The sequence below is a fragment of the Cynocephalus volans genome, chromosome 4, assembly GCF_027409185.1.
Source record: "Cynocephalus volans isolate mCynVol1 chromosome 4, mCynVol1.pri, whole genome shotgun sequence".
NCBI lineage: Eukaryota > Metazoa > Chordata > Mammalia > Dermoptera > Cynocephalidae > Cynocephalus > Cynocephalus volans.
In genome coordinates, this window is record NC_084463.1 from 127,111,088 (window position 1) to 127,134,275 (window position 23,188).

A 23,188-nucleotide genomic window follows, 5' to 3' on the forward strand; every position below is an offset into this window, starting at 1 on the left:
ATCAGCTTTATAAAGAAGCTGCTGCAGAGCAGAGAGATGGAAGGAAGGTGGGTCTTTGATGGCACCACTGAACTGTTGCACCATGCCTAAAGCTCTCTTTCTCCTTTGGGCTCCTGGAGTAGGAGGCAATTTTCCCCAACATTTAGATCTAAGTCAGGGCATAATGTTACATGTAGCCCAAGGCACCCCAGCCAGAACCCAGTGGCTAGCTCTTCATTAGGGGATGTGTGGCCTGCATGCCATAGGACCTCTGATGCCCTTCCAGTTTTGAGATAATGTAATGACATGACATTTAGACATTTATTAGACAAAAATTATTTGATGGGGGAAGGAGGAGAGAGTCTGAAAACACTTTTGCCAGTAAACAGAATTCCACATTTGTGTTTTTGTAAGTGGGTGGGGTGGTGTAAACTTGCCACTCCCAGCTACAAGACTGTGCCACAATGACTCCAGTGAATAGGCTCTTGTTTCCACAACATTATTCTTCCACAGTTTTGCCAGATGGAAAACATCATGTGTTTTTCCTCTAGAGATAGGGGATCAATTCATTTTCCAAGTGTGTCAAAAGAACATTCATTGCTTTGGCTCTCTTTGGCCCTATTTTAGATGACTTCTATCACTCACCCCTCTGAGAATTCAGAGGTCTCAGGAAATAATAAAAGGGAAGGAGGTTTCACAGGCCCACCTGAACGGGAATCAACCAAAGGTCTAATTAACCATCAGGCCAAAAAGCACCGGTATCAGAGGGGGGTCTGAAGATTTTGCCATCTTCAGGCATTCATCATGCAGTTTCTTGCTCTGTGCCTAAGCCTGTCTTAGGCCTGGGGAATATCAGAGAAAAGTTTAGTGGCATTGCATTTTATGTCAAGTTAGGTTCTAAAGTTAACACATAAGGTAAAACAGTATGTGGTCAAAAGTACTCTTGAAAGAGCGCCTAAATAATTGATGTGAACAATGCACTGAGTTTACTGTGTACAACCCCACATATGTATGTATATGTCTGTATAAGTGCATAGTGTATTTGGTAATGTACAGAAGTACATAATAAAGAAGACAACTATGTATGAAAACTATAAATCTTGGTTAAACAAATATTCAGCAAGGCAAGATGATCACACCGTGAAAGTCCAGAGAGAACTGAGACTATGAAGGGACCAGTAGTTTCATGTCTCCCATCTCATGCTCACATTGCTATTCCTTTCTTAAATGAAGCCCATGTAGTTAACTGTCCAGTCACTCTCTACACTGGAGGGTTATGGTTTAAAGTCTTTTTTTGTTTTTGTTTTTTAAAATATAGAAACCTAGGAGAGAGGCCAGAGAGCTTGTTCAGTCACATTAATGGTTAACGGTGGTAGCAAAATTCCATAGCCCCTCACTGTGACTGGGGTGGATTTATATATTCAACATGAGGAGACTGAGTGTATTCCTGCTAGAGAGTCAGATACCTGCCCAGGTGTCCCAGTGCTAGGAATTGATGCTTTTGCAGAACATCATGGAAAAAATCAATATGTGAATTGTAAAATGATTAAATGAATAATCTGTTGCCAAATCAGATATAAAATGCACTGGCATGTGCAAAGGCTTAAGAAAAAGTCATTTCTTAAATGTCTTCTTTCTTCCTTTTTTCTTTCTCTGCCTGCTTCACAGGGTCATTGCAAAAATTTGATCTTTGCAAACATTTTTTGTGAATTTCAAAGTATGGTAATTTTATATTGTTTAAAAAGGCATGGAGAACCCAGTTCACAGGCCCTACTTCATGGAATCATCAAACTGGGTGGTGAAGAACTGTAAATGTAGGCTTTGCCCATGGCCCCTGGAAGCCTGGAGATTGCTTGGATTTGGGGAGAAGGTGGCTGAAATTCTGCTGCAGTGAGAAGTCCCAGACATTCGTGGATCAGGGCCATAGATGCTGAGACTCTTGAAGGGGACATTATAGGTAGAGGAAGGGAGGCTACATTTGATGAAGAGTCCAGTACTGCTAAGGAATTTACTTTGGATGGGCCCGATCAAAGTGAGAAATGAGGCCCACCTGCCTAATTCCTTGAATATCTGGTCTCTAACTAATGATCAATGAGTAAGAAGTTCTAGGTGAGGCTACTAGACTCTTCCCCCTCATTACTCACTGAAATTCTAGGATTAGGAGAGAGAAGAAACCTAGAATCTATTGTCTTTCATATATTTCTGACATTCAAAACAGAACAGTAAGTCATAGGCAATTTAGTACTGTTTTTCAATTTTAGCACTTGTGTTTCTTTTCTCTCTCCAATTTGTTCAAGAACTGGAGGGTAAGTGTTATTGAATGGACTTCTCTGAGGCTTCTTCCAACCTTTTATCACACCTGGTGCTGTATGAGCTGCTGCAAAAGCCTCCCAGCTATGTCCCCACACATCTGCTCTTGCTTCTTGCTGTCCATTCACCAGCAGCCAGAGTGCTCTTTTTTTTTTTTTTTTTTTGATTTATTTTTTTTTATTTTTTTTATTTTTTAATTTTATTTTGTCGATATACATTGTAGCTGATTAATGCTCCCCATCACCAAAACCTCCCTCCCTTCTCCCTCCCCCCCTCCCCCCAACCATGTCCTTTCTGTTTGTTTGTTGTATCAACTTCAAATAATTGTGGTTGTTATATCTTCTTCCCCCCCACCCCCGGTTTGTGTGTGTATGTGTGTATGTGTGTGTGTGAATTTATATATTAATTTTTAGCTCCCACCAATAAGTGAGAACATGTGGTATTTCTCTTTCTGTGCCTGACTTGTTTCACTTAATATAATTCTCTCGAGGTCCATCCATGTTGTTGCAAATGGCAGTATTTCATTCGTTTTTATAGCTGAGTAGTATTCCATTGTGTAGATGTACCACATTTTCCGTATCCACTCATCTGATGATGGGCATTTGGGCTGGTTCCAACTCTTGGCTATTGTAAAGAGTGCTGCGATAAACATTGGGGAACAGGTATACCTTCGACTTGATGATTTCCATTCCTCTGGGTATATTCCCAACAGTGGGATGGCTGGGTCGTATGGTAGATCTATCTGCAATTGTTTAAGGAACCTCCATACCATTTTCCATAGAGGCTGCACCATTTTGCAGTCCCACCAACAATGTATGAGAGTTCCTTTTTCTCCGCAGCCTCGCCAGCATTTATCGTTCATAGTCTTTTGGATTTTAGCCATCCTAACTGGGGTTAGATGGTATCTCAATGTGGTTTTGATTTGCATTTCCCGGATGCTGAGTGATGTTGAGCATTTTTTCATATGTCTGCTGGCCATTTGGATATCTTCCTTAGAGAAATGCCTACTTAGCTCTTTTGCCCATTTTTTAATTGGGTTGCTTGTTTTCTTCTTGTAAAGTTGTTTGAGTTCCTTATATATTCTGGATATTAATCCTTTGTCAGATGTATATTTTGCAAATATTTTCTCGGAGTGCTCTTTTTAAAAACATATATCACAACGCCGTCCAATAGAACCATAATGCGAGCCACATGTGTAAGTTTAAATGTTCTAGCAGTCACATTAATAAAAAGCAAAAAGAAACACGTGAAATTAATTTTAGTAATATATTTTATATAACCCATTATATATCCACAATCTTATTGTAATATATAATCAATTTAAGAAATTATTAATGAGATATTTTACGTTCTGTTTTTCATACTGAGCTTTCGAAATCCAATACGTATTTACACTTACAGCACATCTCAGTTAGGACTTACCACATTTGAAGCGCTTGATAGCCATGTGTGTCTTGTGGCTACCATAATGGACAGTGCAGATGTGGCTGACGATGTCACTCCTTGCTCAAAACCCCTTGTTTCCCACTGCAGGACCTTCCCCATCTGGTGTGCATTTTGTGTGTGTGCAAGTCTCACGAAAGCAGGGATTTGGGGGTGTGTTTTCAGTACCTAGAATAGTGCTTATCATTTAGTAGTGAGGCAACAAGTATTTGCTGAGCCAATTATTGAATGGGTGTGTATGTCGTCTATGAATAAAAAAGCATAGAGTATGGTCTGGAAGGATTTGTACCAAAATGACAACAGTGGTTCCTTGTGGGAAGGATGCGTTGAAAGGAGTGATCATAAGGAACTTTGTCATGCATATGTGTTATGTTTTCATTTTTATATACATTTGGGTATTACTTGTGTAAAGAAAAATACAAATATTTTTAAAGATAAAAAAGAAGATAATAGCTATTTATAAACAGGAAATACTGAAGGTAAAAATCAAGAAGAATTAGAAAAGAACTAGGTTACTGTATTAGTTTCCTATTGCTGCTGCAGCAAATTACCACAAACTTAGTGGCTAAGACAATAAAATCATTATCTTATAGTCCTGAAGATCACAAGTCTGAAATGTGTCTCACTGGGCTAAAATCAAGATGGCAGCAGGACTGCAGACCTTCTGAAGGCTTTAGGTGAAAAATCTATTTCCTTGTCTTTTCTGGCTTCCTGAGACTGCTCACATTCCTTGGCTCATGGCCCCCTCTTGCATCTTCAAAGCCAGCAAACAAATCACTATGCCCTCTGCTTCTGTCATTATGTCTCCTTCTCTGATTCTCTTACCTCCTTCGTTCACTTACAAGGACCCTTGTGATGGTATTGGGCCCACTTGGATAATCCCAGATAATTGCCTCATCTCAAGACCCCTAAGGTAATCACATCTACAAAGTCTCTTTTGCCATGTAAGTTAACATATTCATAGGTTTTGGAGATTGGGATGTGGACATTACTGAGGGGCACTATTCTGCCTCCTACAATTACCTTATCATACTTAACTGACTAGCTGCCTGTGTGATGGAGTTAATTGTGTGCTTTAGAATTCCCCTGTCTGTGAGCTTTATGTTCACTAAATGAAGCCCTGTCTGCTAATGCTTGGACATGGGTTCCTCACCCACTCTCCAAACTGATCATTTTCAGAAATCAGAAGAGGCTGATCTTGGAGTTCCTGCAGTTTTTACCTGTTATTTCCCCTCTTTTCATAAGAGTTGATTGTATTTTCTAACTTGTATGGCCAGCCTCCAGATGGTCCCCAACAATTCCCATCTCCTGGTATTCATGTCCTATGTAATCCTCTCTGCTTGGCTATAGGATGGGTTTATTGATTTGCTTCTAGTGAATAGAACATGGCAGAAGTCATGGGATGTCACTCCCAATATTTGGTCACAGAAGACTGTGGCTTCTCTCTTGGGTGCCTTCTCTCATTTTCTCTCTTACTCTGATGGAAGCCAGCTTCTAAGGTGTGAGCTGCCCTATGGAGAGACCCATGAGGCAAGGAACTGATATCTCTGACTAACAGTTGGGGATAACCCAAGGCCTGCCAACAGTCATGTGAGTGATATTGGAAGTTCATCATCCCCTGGTGCAGCCTTCAGATGGCTGCAACCTGGCTGACACACTGTAGCCTTCTGATACCCTGAGCCAGGGACACCCAGCTAAGCTGTGCCTAGATTCCTGACACACAAACACTGTGAAATAACAAATGCTTGGTTTTTAAGCCCTTAGGTTTTGGGGTAATTTGTTATGCAGCAATAGATAACCAATACAGATTCCTTTCTTCCTTTTAGCCTTCCTTCCTTCTTTCTTTTCCTTCCTCCCTCCCTCCCTTTCTCTCCCTCTCTCTTTTTCTTTCCTTTTTTCTCTTTTTCCTTCTTTCTTCCTCTTTCTCTCTTTCCCTTTTTTTTTTTTCTTGTCTAGCCTGATCTAGTTGAAGATTACTAATCCTGGAAAAGGCCAGAGATAATAAATATTTCAGGATTTGCTGGACACATATGGTCTCTGTCTCATATTCTTTCATATATAGTTTGCCAACCCCAGGAACCCAGGTATTCTGGCTCAGAAGCAATTTCCTCAAGTCTGTCTCCTTCAGTAATTCTTCTGCTCAAACCCCTGCATGGCTTCCCAGATCTCTAGGAATGAAAGGCAAAGTCCTAGTGACAGTCTGTAAAGTCTTGCCCATTTATCGTGCACATCCCCTACCACACTGCTGCTCACCTTACTCTAGCCTCACTGGCCTCGTTGATGGTCCTCACATGGGCATCCCTCCTGCCTCAGGATATTTGTGCTCGATGTTCCCTTGCCTGCAGCAATTTTCCCAGAAATACACATAGCTTGTTTCTTCATCTCTGCCTTTCCTGACCACTTATTTAAAATTGCACCCTCACCTCCCAAAACTTCTTACCCCTTCTCTGCTTTTTCTTTTTCTCATCTTACACATTAGTTATACTTATTTATTTATGTTGTTTATTATCAGTCTTCCCCTATTAGATTTTAAACTTCATGAGGTCAGGATTTTTTGGTTGTTTTTTTTTTTTTGTCTCACTGCTGTAGGTCCACTACTTATATATGTACATGGAACTTAGTAGATAATAAATATTTGTTGAGTGAATGATATTTTGAGAAGAGCACTGGTCTAGGTTTGAAGAGACCTAGCTTCTCCTCTGACTGTGTCAAGACTATCTGTGTGGCTTTGGGCAATTATAAAATACTAAGCAGAAATAATAATAAATAGGAGCTATCACTGACTGAGCACTAATCTCATGTCATGTCCTGTGCTAAGTGGTTTACCAGTATATTTTACTTAATTTTCACACCAGGTATTACTGCTATATCTCTTTCATGGATTAGTTTTATGGAGGCTGAATTTTATCACCTGTAAAATGAAAAGGTTGGGGCCAAATAATCCCTAAGGTTTCTCTCCCCGTCAATAGTTCTAAGATAACAATGTCTCTCTATTTGAAAGGATGCATTTATTTATCCATGACTCAAAGGAAGAAAGTAAAATCTCAAAACTCCATCGTAAATTTGAATCTCAATTCTACTTTCAGATAAAAAATATTTTGTTTCTTTTTATTCTGAAATGCCACCTTAGTTTTCTGGATTTTGGGTAAGGTCTATGGAAATGAATGACCCCACAGTACATTCCTTCTACTTGCAAATGTCTTCAAACATGAATACCCGAAGTGTGAGGTTAAACCCTTGTGTTTTGAAAGGGAATTCATGACCGATTTTTATAAGGCACTGAAAAAAGTTCAATGTTCATTATTGGTTTCCTATTAGTAATGGAATTCAGAACTGTTTTCACTGAATGTTCTTTGCCTCTAGCCTAATAGTCTTTCTTTAGCAACTTGTCCCAAGAAAATTGGATTAAGGAAAAGCTTTATGAAACTCTGTACTTACACCTTGAATCACACACTTGAGGGCTGAAAAGAACCAGAGTGATAACCTGAGGCAACCTTCTGATTTTGCAGAACAGGGGAAGGAAGACTCAGAGAAGGTAAGCTGTATGCCCAAGCACACACAGCTAACAAGCAGCAAAGTTGGAAATTTGAACACCAATTTATTTAATGCCAAAGCCCATGCTTTTCCCATTTTATTATAATTCCTCCCTGTGACCTTGAAAGACAGGTTCCTCTTTGAGATTTTATTTGAAGCAGGTTTTTCTCCCCCCTGCCATAACAAATGTGGCAGAAGACACTCATACAATATATTCTCACAGTGTATTCACAGTTTGATGAAAATCAAACAATATTTTGCATGAAAGTAGACAAATAGTAACACAGGGCATTTGCATTACCATCATTTGTAATTGGCATGATTATGCAAAAGAATATATTAAATAACAGATTGAGTTATAAGCACTTCCCTGAGTTTGAGACATAATAATGAAAATGAGACTGAGAATATTAGCTTTGATTACATACTTACTATGTGTCAGGTGTTGTGCTAGGTGTTTTAAGTTAAAAGCCAGATGCAACAAAGTATAGTGGTTGTCTGGATCCGAACCCTGTCTCTGTCATTTGCTAGGTACTGAACTTGGGCAAATTACTTAAACCATCGTTCCTCATTTAAGCCCACTTATAATATAGGAATAACTATAGCACCTGCTTTACAAGATTATTTTAAGGATTAAGCATGAAGAATACTCATTGAGGTTTTACCCCTTGCCAGGCTCTGTTCTGAGCCCTCAGCAAGCATTAGCTCTCATTATTTCATTTAATCTTCACTGAAACCCAGAAGACAGCTCCATGAGCCCAGAGATGTTTGCTGTATTCGCTATAACTGGAACACTTATGCAACAGTTAAGCAGCAGTGCCTGGCATATAATAGAAGCTCAATAAATTTTTGTTCAATAAATTAATCCCATGAGTCATGTACCCGTTTTATATTCATTTTTGCAGATGCAAATACTGAGGCTTAGTCCTTTTCCTAGGATCACATGGCTAGGACATGAGATATAATGACATATTCAAATGTGTGATGCATATTTATTACCTTGATTGTGGTGATAGTATCACAGATGTATGTGTCCAAACTCATCAAATTGTATACATTAAACATAGCAGCTTTTTTGTAGAAAAAAAAAAATACACGTATTAAATAAGGAATCATTTAAAAATGCAATTATGTAAACATGAGCCAATAGGAATTACCCTAAATTTGTTCTAATTAATATTAATAATTTGATTATTTTCAAATGTGGCTACTCTTACTATGTGTATTTTAAGGCATCAGTGACTAGAGACATACCTGATAGCTGATTGGGATACATCAGTGTGCTGGGATAAGCCTGCAGGCAATTAGGCATGTGGTGTTGCATGAAAAGGCATTTAAGGAAGATTAGTGTGGCCAGAGTGTGCATGATGATTGGAGGGCCAGGGACTGAGTGCAGGGAGGGCCATATCACAGCAAGATCAGTTGAAAAGCTACAGAAACCACCTTAGAGTTACCCCAAACCATTAGATAATTCTGAGACAATCCCCACCCACCCACCCATCCACACCGCCCTGCTTCCCCAGATCTCACTCACCAGGACACAATCAGTAGAAAGAAACTTAATACAGGCTGGTAAATTCCAAGTGGCCTCCAACTACTCCCCACTCCAGGTAAGAAAGGCTAGATGGTGAATCTGCCTGACCCCAGGGATACTGATAGGGTCCTTTTCAAGGGAAGAGAAAAATTCGATCTGGGATTTACCTGTGACTGTCAGAGGGGATGGTGTGCACTCATGAATAATCCAAAGGGAATTCAGAACCCCAGAGTGTCCGCTGCCCTGCCATCAGCTGGCTTGGCTGACAGTGGAGCCAGGCTGGTAGTGACCAGTGGGGTCAGTTCACCCTGAGGTGACTTTTCCTGAGCCTCCTCCGCAGCAGCTCAGCTCCACTGCAAAAAACACACTGGAAAAGACTTGGGGTGGGGGTGGGGGTAGGGAGTGAGGGGGAATAGTTTAGGGAGAGAGGAAGAGCTAAGGTAAAACCTGCTAGACACAAGGTCTCGCTTGGCCTGATGACAAGCTGCAGGCTGGTGAGCAAGTCAGAACCAATCATGTCAGCCTCAGTCTCACCAGAGGCAGTAAAAACAGAGTAGCCTCAAAGCATGCCTGGTACTTCCACCAGTGAGAAGCACGTGCAAGTCTGGAAGGCAGGGCAGGGCATGAAGAAAGATGGGCTGCGAGTGAGCAGGATAATGTCTTGAGATAAAGGTGGCATGCAGGGCAGGAGCCCTTGACTATTAATAGCCACTGTATTTGCAATTGTACTCAAGAGGCTGTGACTTCATCTGTAGATGTACCCAGGGAATGAATGGGAAAAGGAGAAGATTCCTGAATTGGTGGTGGTGTTGGATGTGTTCAAGCCTAAAGGAGTAACATTGTGTAGCAAAAAAGAACAGACCTAGAGAGACCTGGGTTTGAATCCCATCTCAGCCAGTTTCTGGTCCTGTAACTGAACAGTTTACAGTAGTCCTCCCTTATCCATGGTTTTGCTTTCAGCAGTTTCAGTTACCCATGGTAAACCACAATCTGAAAATGTTAAATGGAAAATTCCAGAAATAAACAATTCATAAGTTTTAAATTGCACATGGCTCTGTGTAGTGTGATGAAATCTTGTGTTGTCCTGCTCTGTCCTGTCCAGGACGTGAATCATCCCTTTGTCCAGTGTATCCACACTGTCTATGCCACACGCCCATTAGACACTTAGCCAAGAGAGAAACCACATTCACGTAACTATTATTACAGTATATTTTTATAATTGTTCTATTTTATTATTAGTTATTATTTTTATATACTTATTAGTAACAATTACTGGTCATTATTGTGAATCTCTTACTGTGCCTAATTTATAAATCAAAATTTATCATAAGTTTGTATGTATGAAAAAACATAGTATGTATAGGGATCTATTGTATATCACTTATCTGGGCCTCAGTTACATCGTTTGTCAAATAAGGATGACAATGATGCTAATAAAATATAATATCTAATGTTCTGGAACACTAAAATATGCCAGAATTATAATATATTATATAGCATAATGTATAAAAATTGTATGTATAGATTCAATCTATGTGGTTTCAGTCCTACCTCTGTGACTAAGTAAACCTGGAAAAATTAACTTCTCTGAACTCTACTTTGCTCATTTGTCAAATGGAGACAGTAGCAGTCCTTGGTTTGAATAGCAAAGACCCAATAAATATTTGTTGAGTGAATGAGGGTGGCTGAGAGGATTCCAAACAGTAATGTATATTAAGTTAAGACTAATGCTTGGCACATGATAATCATTCAAAAAGTATTAGCTATTTGTATTAGTCCATTTCTGCTGCTTATAACAAAATACCTGGAACTGGGTGTCAGAAAAAAATTTATTGCTTACAGTCTCAGAGGCTGGGAGGTCTAAAGTCCAGGGAGCACATCTGGTGAAGTGACTCTACAGCAATGCAGGGTCTCACATAGTGAGAAAGGTGAAACAGAGAGAGAGCTAACTCTTTACTCCTTCTCCTTTTAAAGCCTTCAGAACCATGCCCATGACCACCATTAAATCATCAATGAATTAATCCATTCACTAGAGCAAGGTCATCACAATCTAATCACCTCGTCAAGGCTCCACTTTTCAATTACCGTAATAGGATTTCCCACCCTCTTAACATTGTCACAGTGGGGATTAAGTTTTGGGGGGATATTTAATCCCCCACACTGTTACTATTAGTTAACAGGAGTGAGTAAGTGGAACAACATGTAAATTAACAGTCTCTTTTTGTTTACTCAGTGTTAGTTTTCCTCCCCTTTCCTTCTCCAGCTCTGTGAATGACTCCTTAAAACCCTCTCTCACTAGCCTTGACCATCATCCAGAAATCTCTATAGCTTCAAGCTGGTGAAGATTTGTAAGTCAACCTAAAAATCAGTCTACCCAATAGATCTGAGAAAAAGGGCACTGAGGCTGGCATGGTGCTCTTGTGGTAGTGGATTCCTTCCAGAATCAGCATGACTTCCTTGCCGTGATGCCATGCTGCTCAGAGCACCTCGACATCTTAATGTATGAGATAGTATGGGAAAGCCAACCTCATTTGTGGGGATCCCGGCCTCTCATGAGAAAATAAGAAGCAGGTCCCTAAGGAAACTGCTGAAATGATTCCATAAAGAGAGGGCTTACCCCATTCAAAGCCAATATTTTTTCCCTGTATTTTTCCCACTGATTCTCATGGTTGCGTTTATTTGGCCACCTTTTCAAAATCCTTCTCTATCTTTTCTGCTAAGTCAGATCCTACCTACTCTTCAAAACCCCAATGAGACCCAATGATTTCCTCACAGTTCAGGTACAGCAAGTTACCCAGTAGAACACAGGAGCCCTTGTGTGCCCAGGGCACGGCAGTTCATATTACATCAGCAATTTTCAGTGTACGAAACACTTTCACATACTCTGAGCCCTTAGAATGTGGGCTACCTGAGGGGAGGGAGTTTTGTCCATTTTGTTTATTCTCTATCTCTGGCTTCTAGAAGAAGGCTGGGCATGTAGTAGGCACTCAATGCACCTGCTGAGTGAATGACTGTGTCATGTGATTCTCATTGTGACCCTGTGACTTTGGTAGGGCAGGTGTTACTCAGATCATCCACATTCATAACAAGGGAAAAAGGAAGTTCAGAGGCATAAATACCCCAAGTCAGGGATCTGATGGGCAGCAAAGCCAAGAAGCAGACCTGAATCTTAGCCTCTAAGTCCATCCTCTTTTCAAAACAACATCCTTAACTCCATGTTCATCCCCCAACTATGTTTGAAGTTCCTCAGTAGCAGTAAGCATGAGAAACCCCTTGTGGAGACAGACACTTCCTCCAAGTGGAGTTCTCACTGTGGTAGTCTGCATGGTGGCATCTTGACTTGTGGCTCTTGCTTATGTTCAGGCTCCAGCCTGCTTGGCTTCAAATACCAGTCTGGCCTTTCATTTAGCAATATGGAAACCTACTAAGCTCTGTTCCCGGCTTCCAGTTGCAGCACATTGTTTTGGCAATGCCTAGCTGTGCTAGGATTACCAACCCTCTGGTCAACCACAGATCCAGTGTGACAGTGTCATGTCTTCATAAAGCCTACCAAATTCATCGCATTGGAAAATGAATGTTTATATATATTTTAAGTGTGTATGCTTTGACAGTTGTTATCCAAAGTTGGGGTAGAAGAGGATTTTACTTTCTCCTTTATGTATTTGTGAACTAAAAAAACCCCTCACAACCTTTTAAAAATGAGATTATTGCTTTCATAATTAGCAAAAACAAAGATTTCATTAAAATTTTTTTTAAAAAGATTTTTGTCATCAGCCCAGTGAGGCACACCAGAAATACTCTAGCAGACATCAAGGATTCACACCTTTAGTCTTGAATTGTCCCACCTTGTTCACTTATAACCCTGGTCTACTCTGTTCACTACTTGCTTTGCTCACTGAGTGGTCCCTTCGCATTACCAGGCTCTAGTTCTGTTCTCCCATCTTATTTATTTTCATTCTCTTCTCTTTGCTTATACCTTTCTGAGGCCCTGGAGCTCCCTTTCTGATCAATGAGCCAATGATCTATAAAGGTGAACTTCATGGAGTGGGTAATACCCAGGCATATAGGCCCCAAAGGAAAGATGGTTGGAGTATTCTCTCAAAGCTCCCTTCTCTTACTCCATAGGAATACATGTTCTTGCCATACAATTAGCCACTGGGTTATATATCCAATTGTTTTCTCTTGGTTCTTGATATTTGCCTTATTTTTCCGACTGCATTTTAAAGGCAGGCATTTAAAATAATTGTTCTTTTAATCCCCCCTACAAGGAGCTAAATATGTTCTCTGTGCTCTGGACTCACATTCTTTTCCCAGTGAAGGGCATTTTCCAGCAGAATTTTGTGAAAGAGATTTCCCAGGCCTCTCAGTTGCTGAATATCTATCATGGGTTTATTTGGTAAGTGATTAAGCTCAAACTATTTATTATGGTTTACAAAATTCATCATAATTGAGTACTAAACTATGTCACTAGACTCCTCTTGTATCTACTCATCTCTGCATATGCACAGCCCAGTAGTAATTCATTTTCTCACCATTCCACAAACACAGCATCACTGTCATTATTATTTGTCATTATTAATTATGCTTTTATATGTTCATGCCTTCTGTTGTGTATAGAATGCCCTTCCTCCCTCTACCCAATCTGATAAGCTCTTCTGTTCCTTCCAAGATTCATTTCAGATGACTTCTCTTCTAGAAAAACCTTCCACAGTTCCTGAGGCAGAGCTAGTCTCTCTCTCTCCTGTGTGAGCCCATAAAACTCTGTTTAACATGTGACATCTTAACTGTATGATTCTTTTTCTTTGACTATCTCAAGATAAGGCTTGGGTTTTACTTCTTTTTGTGCATCCCTAAAAGCAACTTTTATAATATCTGACAGAGTTGGCACTCAATAAATATGTGTTGAATGACTGTGTGGGCAAAAGATAGAAATGTTCTCTAGGTAGTTACCATGATGGATTTGAATGCAGAGTGATGGTGAACAGTGAAAGAAGGAAGGTGGGGAGGGGATTTTACTGGAAGTCAAAGGGATTGGCTCTTGCTTTATGCAGTACAGCTGACCGCTCCCAGAAGGGAGATATCCAAATGTAAGATGCAGAACATTAAATATTGAAAGCAAAAGTTAAATATTAAATTTTAATATGAAACATTAATGCCAGTAAACAAAACCAACCAGAGGGGGACAAAATTAGGACCAGACCATGGCCAAAAAGGAGAGTCATGGCTCAGCCTGAAAGCTGACCATGGTCTGGACTTTCCCGGAAGGGCTCATCGGTAACAGTCACACCCATCAAATCTCCCGGGAGAAGCAGTGTGTGTTGGGGGTGGGGAACTTTTATAACCCACAGCCATAAAACTCAAGTCTTTCCTACAAAACAAAACACAGTGAAGTGTTTCAGGACCGCCAAGCCTTCAAAACTCGTGGTACACTGGAACAAAAATAGAGGCAGCAGAGAGGAAAATATGAGGTTGCTGAACCCTTGGGGCAGGAATCCTATCTTTGCTTGTACTGTGTGGGACTGGGTTTGTGTGCAGCCAATTTGGGCAGAAAGAAACAAGAGTCATTTAAGGAGCAAAAACAATGGGCTTGCTCCTGTTGATGCCAATGGGTGTTTGCCCGAATGAGAAACCACCCTGGGAGCAGAAAATTGAAACTAGAGTTGAAGATTTGAATTTTCAGGGCCCAAACTTACCCCAGCTGGGGATATAGGCACATGCATGTCTATCGTGATTGTTCAGGCCTACCAGCATTATAGGACTCAAGCTACACCTGAAATCTCATAAATTGTGCATTGTCTGAGTAGAAAGCCAATGGAACTGGCTGGTCAAACTGTCATCAGGCAAGGTATTGGGTTACATGTCAAAAGGCTCTGAATAACTTACTCCTACACCTATATTCAAATCTTGCTTGATACCCTTAGTTTATGAAAAGCTCTTATGCTAAAAATAAAAGCTGGAACCACAGCACCAGATCAGATTCTTTTAGGGCAACTACAATGAGGTATTAGGAATCGAAATCCATGACCATCGAAAGGAAATAACTTCACGGCATTGGCCTTCAGGGTCAAGATGACACAGAGACCATTTGTCTTGCTTTAAGCCTTGTAGGTGAATGGAGAAGTGGAGAATTCTGAGAGTGAGACTCCCATCACAGCGAAGGTCTCACGTAACTAGTCCATAGGTTATAGGAAATTTAAGAGGTCACTAATGTGAAGCCCCTACCCCCAGCCATGCCGTTGCCTAATCTGGGAAAGACACAGAAGTACGCAGGATGTCAAGACAGAGGAAGTGCTCCAACAAGCCTCCTATTTCTTGAGAACCCTTATAGTGTCCAGGGGAAATATGGATGTGATAATAAAGGAATCAGGGTGATTTAGCTGGAAGGATAATCTTCACAAGAAATTAGCAAGCAGAAGGGAGAAAATGAGCATGGATTGGTGATTTAATTTTAACCATATGGAAGGATTAACTGATCGGTGCTATCGAGTAACCATATCAAGTGAAAGTCAATCAGGAGACAGCTTGGGGGGAAATTAAGTTTTCTTAAAGGAAACAAGGTATAAAAATGAAAGCTGGAGCCAAGGAACACAGAATCCATATTATGTGATGTTTTCTTTCCTCAAGGTCTCTCTGTTTCTTACAATATATTTGGTTACTCTCCCTTCCTTCAAATCTATTTGAGTATTTTTATCTGGCCTGCTACCTCTTTCTCCCCACTTTTGTCTATCCCAACTTAGTCACATGATGTTGACAAAGATTAGCCTTAGAAGATAGGGGAGCCTGCTGAGTTTCAGAAGAGAACAGGGAATTTTAATATGGGTGAGTTTTGCCTACTCTTGATGTATACAACCTCACCTGTGTCTATACCTGGTGTGAATGGAATAGGTCCTCTGCTATAATACTGTCTTTTAGGCAAATAATATTGAGCACATTTTATAGGAAAAAAATAGAAATTATGGTTTGTATGGTATCAACAACACAAAATTATTCTTAAAGCCTCACAAAAATGCAGAGAAAAGATTAATGAGCCAGACGGTCAGGAATAGAGCCCAGCTGTCATACTCACACAGTGGATGACTCTGAGGTGAGTTACTCAGCATGACCGGGCTTTAGTTTCCATGCGTGGAATATGACAGCATGAGACCAGATAAGTGGTTCTCAGACTATAACCCAAGGATCCCCAACAGTTCATGAAGAGGTGGTGCAGATTCTACTATAAAGGCAAAGGCAAATTAGAACATTAGCTACTTCAGCCAGAGTAGGTCCATTTCAATCAACATGTTTATATACTAGACTTTAGCATAACAGGTTGTATAAAAATGGATTCATGCTTTAAAAAATTGAAAACTCATTTGTCACTCTACCTAACAATGCTGCCTGTTTCTAGCTCCTTTTACGTACTTGTAGAATCCCCATTTCCAAGCACAGAAGAATTGTAGGGATTCCTTAGGTGATTTCCTTTCTTTGACATGTGAGGAAACTGAGGACCAGAAGAAGAAGTGATCTGCCCAAGATCTCCTGGCAAATTGGAGACTGAGTGGGTTTAATCTTTTGACTGTTCCAGGTCGATTGCTTTCTCCACCAAATCAGTGATAGTGAAGACTCATGTATTAGCTTGTTAGAGCTGACATAACCAATACCACAGCCCAGGTGGATCAAACAACAGAAATTTTCCTCCTCACAGTTCTGGAGGCTTCAAGTCCAAGGTCTAGGTGTAGGCAGGGTTGGTTTCATTCTAAGGTCTTTATCCTTGGCTTATAGTCATCTTCTCTTCCCTCACCATCCCCCACTCTCCGTGAGAGCCTATGTCCTGATCTCCTCTTCTTATAAGAACATCCATTGTATTGGATTAGGGCCCACCCATATGACTTTATTTAATCGTAATTACCTCTTTAAAAGCCCTTTCTCCAAATACACATTCTGAGATACTAGGGATTAGGGCTTTAAGATACAAATTTTTTTTGGGGGGGGGGGGGAGAGGGAACACAATTGAGCCCATAACACCTGGTGATTATAGAGATCACCCAAGGAGTTCTTTTTTCTTTAATTGTTTTAATACTTTTGAAATAATAACATACGTGCTTGTTCAAAAAATGCAAGGAGTTCAGAATGGTATACTCATAATTACTCTAGTCTTCCAGTTACCCTTCTCAGGAACGACTATTGTTATTTTTTCTTATGCATCTTTCCAGAAATCGTTTATGTATGTTCAAACCTGTTGTATATGTGTGTCTCCCGGGTACATACTGGAGAAATTTATTTTATTTTATTTTATTTTATTTTATTTTAAAGATGATCGATAAGGGGATGTTAACCCTTGACTTGGTGTTGTCAACACCATGCTCAGCCAGTGAGCAAACTGACCATCCCTGTATAGAATCCGAACCCATGTCCTTGGTGTTAGCACCGCACCCTCCCTAATAAGCCACGGGCCAGCCTTCATACTGGAGAAATTTAAAACAAAAACTCTCCTCTGGCTTAATTCCAGATTAATTAAATTAGAATCTTGATATCTGGGCCCCCCAGGTGTCTCCACTGATAGGAAAGATTTGGGAAACCACTCTAGGTCCTTGCTACTCAGAGGGTGTGGTCTGAGGACTAGCTGCACAAGCCTCACCTAGGAGGTTGTTAGAAATGCAGAATCTCAAGCACCACCCCTGACTGGCTGATCCAAACCTGCATTTTAATAAGATCCCCGCTTAGGTAATTTGAATGGAGGCAAAGTTTCAGAAGCTAGGAACTTACTATTTTCACACTGAGCAGGCCCAGTTAGAGTAGAGAATGACAGGTTGATGCCTCCGTGGGCAGAAGACAGGCTTGCATGGTGGCCTGTCACTTGGGCCAACAGTCCTCTGATTTCATGTCCCCCAGGAAGAAGAGGAAGAGACAACCTCAAAAGCTGCCTTGTCATGCCTTTCCCCTGCAAAAGTTCAGTGCCTGGCTTTCAACTGCCCGTTACTGAAAAGCTTCAGATAATCCCATTTCTGCAATTAGACCATCTTTTGATAGAGAACAAATGAGTCCACTGCGAGCTGGAGAAGGGCTCCCATAAACCACAGCAAACATGCTGTAGAATTGGCAGCCTGACATTCCTCTGGCCTGGTGCAATAAATTGCTGAGGCCATCATCCGTGGCAAATAACCCAGCTATGCTATCTGGCAGCCCAGGAGGGAGAGAGCAAGGGAGGGAGGTGTCATCCAGTCAATTAGCCACGGAAACAGCATTCCTTCCTCGAGGGTGGATTTTCCTTTTTTCAGCACCACTAACTCAAATGTCAAACAAGTTGTAACTGCCATGGAGAACAGGCCCTAGCTACAGTATTTGCTTTTTATAAAAGAGAAAACAGGGCCGAGCCCGTGGCGCACTCGGTAGCGTGCTGCGCTAGCAGCGCGGCGACGCTCCCGCCGCGGGTTCGGATCCTATATAGGAATGGCCGGTGCACTCACTGGCTGAGTGCCGGTCACGAAAAAGACAAAAAAAAAAAAAAAAAAGAGAAAACAACTTGCCCATTTTGGATTTACCTTTGGAGTTCTGGGATTTGGAATGGGGCAAAGTAAGCTGCTTATTCTAGTCCCTCCCAACTCCTACACCCAGGGCTGCTAAAGGGAACCATTTCTGAGTCCCCTAGTGCTGATTGCAAAGCCAGAGCTAGAGGAGGAGGGGGAGCTGTTACAGGAGGAAACACCCTCTGGGGTGGCTGTGGCTAGATATCGGCCCCAGTTAAATTAGAACATGTTTCCAGCATCTTGAAACCCACCTAGAAAAGAGTTAATGAGGCTTTGGATTCCACCCAACCCTGGAATGAACTGAGATGCCCTTCATAATCCTGTAATGCCAGGTGTTTGCCTCAAAGAGCCATTGATGGAAGACACCAGTTTTGGCAATTCGCTTTGGCAACAGCAATTGAGTCATGGGAACTGACCACCTGGGGGAATGTTAGCTGCCAAGAGTGTCTGTGGCTTGCTCAAGACCATGTGGCATGAAGGTTGCTGGGATCACTGAACCTGGCTTCCCAGAGGGCAGGCACCACGGTTTATGGACTGTGTTAATGAGGTGTGTGGTGAGCTCTTTGGAGTGGGAAGCATGTAGGAAAATCTCAATGCTAGGCAATTGTGGTGATGTCTGGGAGTGGATTTCACCCAACTTGAGCCACTAGGGCACATGTGGGCCTACCTAGGATCTTAAAGCAGGCAGACATCTCAATCGGGGAGCAGGCAACTTTCCAAAGTGGTTCTCATTTTCCTCCATTACTTGGAATGGGGGTGAAGGAGGTGGTAGTGGACCTTTGATCTCCACATAGGGGGACTGTGTAGACTGAAGCAAACTTTCGTGCTCAGGGACTAAGAGGGCGTGTTAACTAAGGCAGCCAAGAATAGGAGGAAATGTTGAATAAGCAAAAATGGATTTTTTGAGTAGGTCTGAATGGTAGAGGCTGAATTCTAAGAGGACAGAGCAGGGCTGGAAACAGAATAGACAGTTAAACAGTCTAAAGCTGGGTAGAATAGAATGGGAACGTGGAATGAGACCAAGAGGATAAACAGAGCCTGGGGGCCCCTAACTGGTTTTTCCTGGCTTCCAGCTGATTAGGGCATGGGTGTGTTAGCTAGATTTAAAGAAATGAAGTAGGGTGAACATAGATTTGGCCACAAAATGCAAAAGATTTGCTCCTTCTACCTGCCATTAGCCCAGATAAACTGTGCACATAAAGCTGTGGTTATGCGGGTCTCTCTCCACAGCTCTGGCCATTATGTAACAATAATATTTTAATTCCATCCTTGGGCATGTGGGCACTGGCTTGCCAAACCCTGGTCTACACCATTCCTTTTGCTTCTTGTAGATAAACAGGTTATTCATAAATTGTAACCTCCATTGAGAGCTTATCTCATGGTTTCCTCACCTTGGCAATCAATTGAATTAATAGCTAACACGAACATAATGCTTACTGTGTCATGGGTACTGTTCTAAGTGCTCATGTAATCCTCACAGCAACACTACAAGGTAGGTACTAATATTCCTGTTTTACAGATGAGGCAACTGAGGGACAGAGAGACTAACAAACTTTCCCAAGAGAATACGATTAGTGAGTTGGAGAGAATGCATAGAAACCCTAACAATCTATCTCCAGAACAGTACTTTTAACCTCTACACTGAATTGCATCTTGAGTTTATTCTTCTACTCTTACAGCTAAATCCATGTTATTTTCCTCTGAATTGACCAGAGGGAGTGGCAAAAACACCTACAAAGTAGATGCCTTCTTAAAATCCTTCCTATATTTGCAGGAAGTGTTTGAGCTAAGTCTAGGCCATCTCTGCCCGGGCTTCTATGAAGCTCATAGATAGGCTTTAGGAAGTACTTTGTCCAAAAAGTTGCAATGCAGAGATCTCTAGCAGATCCACAACCAAATGAGGACTACATGGGAAATGCTTCAAGAAACTGTACTGTAGCCTTAATATAGGTGGGGGCCCAAATGAACTGGTCTTTGCACAGAATCATATACGAAGAAGTAAAGTCCAAAATCAAAAGTAATTACTAGCAAATTTTGATTTTTAGTTTCTTCTTTCAGAAAACATTAAATGAGATCCATTTCATAAATTACACAGATTTTTAAATGCCTTTTTGTCTCTCTTTCCTAATTTGTTTATACTCCTAACCTGTTGTAGTACTTCTCTCTTTCTCAGTTTACGCTTTTCATTCTTTCCTCCAAAATCTTCCTCAATACCCATGTCATCCTCTTCCCAGAAGTGGCTTCTGGACATAACCTCCTATGACTATCAAGGAATCAGGCAGCTCTGGGTCCCCCGGTCTTTGCTCAAACTCCATGGAAGACAAAGAACTTTTCAGAAGTTTAGTTCTTTTCTTGCCTTGACTATTTCTTAATGAGAAATTCTCCTGAAGAATTTCTGGAAAACAAAGTTCTCATTTGTTCTATTAATAAATATCATTTTTGAGGGCCTCCAGCATGCCAGTCCCAGTGCTAAGTCCTTTAAGTTTATTTCATTTTATCATCTTAACAACCCTCCTAGAAATGTATTTCTTTATACCGGTTTTACAGATGAGAAGTTTTAGGCCCAGAGAGATTAAATCTCAGAAAGATTATTCCTAAGGTCATATAGCTAATAAATAGCAAAGTCAGACCCAGGTTTCAAATTCTTGTGTTTCTTAAAGAGTGATCTGCAGAAAACAGTGATCAGAATTACTGGGGGTGCTTGATAAAAATGCAGATTCTTGGTCCCATCCTAGACCAAGTTAGTATGGGGAGTGGTGCTGAGGAATCTTAAGGAATATTAAAATGTACAAACCTCCGTATAGGAAAAAACAAATTTTTTCTCTCTGTACTTACACTCAACACAGAATACTTCTATGACCAAATGTGTGTTGGTTTTTTTCATACCAAGCAACTTCCCGTTCCCTGTGGACACCAACAGGATGTCCTACAATTTAACTCAATTCTGACAATACGTATGTGAAGATAGTGTCGAATTCCACAAAGTAAGGGCTCAGTCCCACAAGACTGTTCCCACTTCAGATCCCAAGTCCTGGTTGTCACCTGTGCTTCTGACTGGCCAGCTATAAATTAGAAATTCCCATGATCCCCTTCTCAGTTCTGATCATTTGCTAGAATGGCTCACAGAATCCAGGGAAATGCTTCACTTAACATTTATCTGTTTGTTAGAAAAGAATATAGCCCAGGAACAGCCAGTGGAAGAGATGCATAGGGCAAGATATGGGAGAAGGGACAGGGAGCATCTGTGCCCTCTCCAGGTACACCGTCTTCCCAGAGCCTCCCCATGTTCACCAACCCAGAAGCTCTCCAAGTTCTGACCTTTTAGGTTTTCATGGAGGCTTCATTACATAGGCATGACTGATTAAATCATTGGCCATTGGTGATCAACTTAACCTTGAACTCTTCTTTCCTCCCCAGAAGTTGGGAAGTGGGGCTGAATTTTTCAAGCGTCTAATCATGGCTTGGCCTTTCTGGTGACCAGCCCCCATCTAAGAGCCCTTCTAGACTGGCCTTATAGAACCAAAGAAGTTCCTATCACCCAGGAAATTCCAAGAAATTTAAGAGCTCTGTATGAAAAGCTCTTATCACTCAGAAAATTACAAAGGTGTTAGGCACTCTGTATCAGGAACTGGGTTAAAAGACCAAATATTAGAGAAAAAGATTCTCCTAACATTTCCATCTACGAGCGTTTTAGGAGCTTTGTGCCAGGAACTGTGGATAAAGACCAAAATATATATTTTTTATTATATCACAATATGACAACCTCTTACTATACTTTCTTACCTTATTGCTACAGCTTTTCCCTCCCCCACATTTCCCATCCCCAGTCGGGTCTCTATCAGATCCAAGAGCTGCCAAGCTTATAACTAGCTCTTTCCTGCAGGTGCAGCCCCAGGCCTTTTACCCTCCTCCCCTTCCCCACTGAACCAGGACTAGCAGCAGGCACTTGCTTCCTGCTGGGCCTGGATTGGTGTTTTCCATTTGCAAAACACTTTCTGTCCTCCCTACCCCCTCTGAAGTCTGTGAATAGGGTGTCCAGTCTATTCAAAACTGGAAAATAAACAAGGCTCCCTGCTGGAAGGATCTAGGGAGGGAGGGACTCCAGCTGTCTGTGGCTGCTGAAGGGAAGGTTCCAGGCCCTGAGCCAGCTCTCCAGAGCAAATGACACATGCAAGGAAGGCCCTTTGGCTCTGCAGAAAGAGCTCTGGCTGGGAATGAGCCATCCAGGTTCTAGTCCTTGCTCTGCCATGACTTCCAGCAAGTCACTGGCCTCTCAGGGCTCCATCTGCATGACAAGTGGTTAAACAACAGCAGCCCCAAAGACCCTGCCCCCTCCAAGAGCCTGTGATTCTAGAAATGGATGTTGTACCATCTGGGAGGTATCCCAGAGAAGGTATGTTTGGGATACTGGGGCACATTTTGTCTGGGGCCATTTTTGTTCTCTTCTCTGACATTAAACTGCAGCACAATAAGCACTTCTGCTTATGCCAGGGGGAGGCCTGATGTGGTCAGTGTTGAAAGTCCCTATAGACATTTCGTAACAGAATTCGCCAAATGCCTCCTCGTTGCCAGGTGCTGTGCTAAGCACTGGTGTGAGAGCTGGAAGACATCTGTGAAGGACTTGTTCTATGCCTCGCCCCTAGTGTATCACATGCATTGCTTCACTTAACTATCCTACAGAGCAGGTGTTAATTGTTAACACCCCCCCTCAAGCACCACCACCACCAATAAGAGAGGAAAAGAAGCTAGTGCCCAGAGAAGGTGAACTAGGGTCCAATCCAGCCTGTCTGACTTCACAGCTCCATTCTTTAGCATCGAACATCATAGTTTGCTCTTGTCCAAGGCATGGGCTGCCTTCAGGTCCTTCTTTTCCAGAGTCTGG